This window comes from Austrofundulus limnaeus, unplaced genomic scaffold, assembly GCF_001266775.1.
Source record: "Austrofundulus limnaeus strain Quisiro unplaced genomic scaffold, Austrofundulus_limnaeus-1.0 Scaffold268, whole genome shotgun sequence".
NCBI classification, from domain to species: Eukaryota; Metazoa; Chordata; class Actinopteri; order Cyprinodontiformes; family Rivulidae; genus Austrofundulus; species Austrofundulus limnaeus.
In genome coordinates this window covers 478,801-482,327 of record NW_013952670.1, presented here as the reverse complement: position 1 = coordinate 482,327, position 3,527 = coordinate 478,801, and the positions used below count along the sequence as shown (strand labels likewise).

The 3,527-nt window shown below is 36.8% G+C and overlaps 1 long non-coding RNA gene across 1 annotated transcript; it reads right to left on the bottom strand.

Annotated features, from left to right (window-relative positions):
• Window positions 1-502: 502 nt before the first annotated feature.
• Window positions 503-2,325, bottom strand: LOC106526276 (uncharacterized). Its single transcript, XR_001311239.1, has 3 exons — window positions 2,227-2,325; window positions 1,979-2,152; window positions 503-636 (listed from the first exon to the last, which is right to left on the bottom strand). It is a non-coding gene; the product is annotated as an uncharacterized LOC106526276 (long non-coding RNA).
• Between the last annotated feature and the right edge of the window lie 1,202 nt (window positions 2,326-3,527).

Sequence of the window (3,527 nt, the reverse complement as noted above, 5' to 3'; positions counted from 1 at the left end):
ATATTACAAAGTATAAAATCTAAGTGTGTATTTGAAATTCAGTTATTAATCATAAAATATAATCCAGTAGTTAAAGCAAGTCAAAACATTATTGTTGTTTTTTTGGCAAATTTATTCCAAAGTGGTTCCATTATTTGGTGAATATCGATTATCGTCATGAACTAAGAGCACTATTGAGGTTGGGGATGTTAATTTGATTTATTTTATGTTTGCTTGTTTTGTTTTTTTTACTTTATTGATTAAGAATATGAGTCTTAGCCTAAATCACTGTGTGGTGCCAGGCGACATCAGAAATGTTTATTTTCCATATATTGATCTTTTTGTGAAATAAAATTAGACATAATCCTCAGCCTTCACTGGAACACAAAGCCTCACTTCTTCAAACTATCTCCACTTGTTCCTGAAGATGTCAAACTTACAAATTAATAAAATCAATAAGAAATAAGATACTGCACAAATTACAGTGTGTGAGAGGAGCACGAGGTCAAAGGCTTTCAAAAGAAAAGCCACTTATGGTGATGATGAGACAACCAGGAAAATGCCTAGGGTCCAGAAAGAAGSTGGGCACTCTGAAGAGACCAGGGTTTCTGAAGAGGCTGAACTCTCTAAAAAGTGTCAGGACCAGGTCAAATGTACCTGGAAAACAAAAAAGAAWAGTTACTGAAAAGAAAGAAGGACCTTTAAGGCAGCCTAGAAGAAAAGGTACAGCTGGACTTTATAATAAATGAAGATGATGTTTCTTCCACATTTTACACTGATATAGATTCATTAATACTAGTAATTATTTACAAACTGCATTAGATTATGATGCTAGTATAATGTGATTTTACTTTAATTTACTGATCCTYACTCTTTTTCTTTGACTGTGTGTTCACATCATGGAGTAGCATCATAATTAAGTTTTCTGTTGATCTCCCAGTGCAACAAGGAAGACYACATGAGAAAAATCTCCCAACTGGAGAGCTGATGCTGGAAAACATTTCAAAAGCAAACCAAAGAATAACTGCTATGACCCAGCTCAGCCAGGAAAAGGGGACATAAGATAAAAAAAACAGATGTAAAATTGTTTAAAAAATTAAAAATTTTTTATATTTTTTAGATTGTGTAAAACTAAAAAAAAACTAAATGTATCACCGTGCAGCTGGGCCTGCCAATCACCAACCTGCAAAAGCACAGTCCAATACAAACAAATGGCCTGAGGCTATAACAATGACATTCATCCACTCTGGATCAGTGAAGTAGACGTAGAGTGTATGGACCATCTTACACACATTGGAGCAGAGGTTGTGCTAGACTTTTTCCCTGTCYGTCATTTTGATCGACAGGGTAAAAAAAATACCTGTCATAATCTATTTTCATCTGTCACCTTATTATTTTATAATAAAAGTTCAACATTCAATGCCATTTATTGTCATTGTTTTTAATTAATATTATATCAGAACAAAAACAGATAATTGACATCAACCAGTTGAACACATTTAACTTTTTCTTCACAGTAACAAAAAAATAAAGAAATAGTAGTTTCAACAACTGCATATAAACAATGAAATTAAACAATTGCACATAACATAGGAACAGATAACTTGCTGTGGCCTGAACCCACTGTCTCACACCTTCCTCCTGGGCTGCATGGACCTGAATTGCACGTGCTTGTGCGGTGCAGTGGCTGTTGTCATGAGATTTAAGACTTCTGCCTCAGACAGATGACTTCTCATGATTGTTCTGATGTTGTTCTGGAGACTGAATCTGGGCTCTGCTGCCATACTGTTTGTTTAACACCCTCATCGTTATTGGGCTTTTTGAAGAAACTTAAAAAGTTAAGCTGCTGTGACATTTTTCCAAATGAAACCAATAAGGTCGCGCATCAAGCTAATTACCAGCAAGTGGTCAGGGGTGGTAATTGCAATCTGTCAAAATGAAAAACGGCATTCAGATATTTCTGTTAAAAAAATAAATACAAAAAAAATGTTTGGCTTACCATGACCCCTGCCCTGGAGTGACCATTACACAGGATGTGTCCTGGTCACTCCATGTTAACAGAACAGTTAAAAAGGCCAGACAGCGTCTCTTTCATCTCAGACGTCTCTGACTTCAGGCACTCCAAGGTGCTCAGGAACTTCTGCAGTGGGAGCATCATCACCTGAATGGGCAGCTGCACCAAAGAGAATTTCAAAGCACTTAAAAGGGTGGTCCACACATCTGAGCAAGCCATCAGAACAGTGTTACCTAAACTGCAGGACATCTGCAGGCTGAGAAGATCCTCAAAGAGCTCGACCACCACAGACACTYACTCCTCTCCTTGCTGCCATCAGGTCAGAGATTCTGCTGCCTGAGGGTGAACACTGAGAGAGTGAGGAGTTTATTTCCTCAGCTCATCCACCAGTTGAGCTCTGAACTCTGAATTCTTAGTAACAACAATGATAAAAACCAATTGAAAGATCCATGTTTGAAATACAACACATTCTGCACATTTTTCTCTCTCAATGTTCAGCATTGTTATACATTGTATTACTTGTGTATTAACTTCCTTTTTATCTTGTGCTCTCTTTATGTGCTTTTTATTATTATCCTGCATTTCACTGCAAATGAGTTTACATGCGATAAAGTTTGTCTTATCTTAAAAGATCCATCAACACTGTGATTTATTTCCAATAGGTAGCTGCTGGTACCAGCTGAGAATTACAGGGATGACGGCTTTACACCCAAACAATGGTCGTTTAGATAAAATTAAAGTTCTTTTCTACTTTGTTCCTTGGGATCAAAGAAGCATAGGCCTTAACACCTATTATAAATTCAAAAAGATTCTAAGATTTAAGTGTAAATAGGACACAAGGATACAGACTCCCACAATAAAAAAAGAAAAAAAAGAGAAAAATGTCTCAATTAATCATGTTATAGAACATAAAGGCTGACCAGGCAACAAAAACATGCCACACAAACAGGGAACTAAGTTTGTTGATTAATTCTCCCATTTTTATCTTATTTTTTTCTGAATACATCATTCTTTACTTTTACCTTCCCGAGTTATGTTCCTTCATTGCCCTGTTTCTTTTATTTGCTGCATCCCCCCACTTCTAGGCAACCAAGGGGGAATGATACAGCCAAAACAAATAAAAGAAGGGAGCCCACTCAGACCAATCGCACATAGGACCGTCAGATCTGGTATGTTCCCCTCTACTCTGCCACACCACTAACCCACTTTCCTCACACAATAAAAGAAACAAAGCCATAGGAAAATTAGACTACTGAATCCACCACAAAACAACAAACCAAAAGAGCCCCCCCCCCACACACACACACACACACACAAGTCCTTCAATGGTATCCCGGACAAGCCCCCAATTACAGATACAGAGAACAGGTGTGAGGCATGACAGATAAAATGTAATTAAAGTAACACAAATTAATTTCCCAAAACATTAAAACACATAAAGAATAAAACAACACAGTACACACAAATGGCTAAATTTACAAAACAAGCAAACAAACAATCAAAACAATACAAAACTAACAAAACAATATAATAA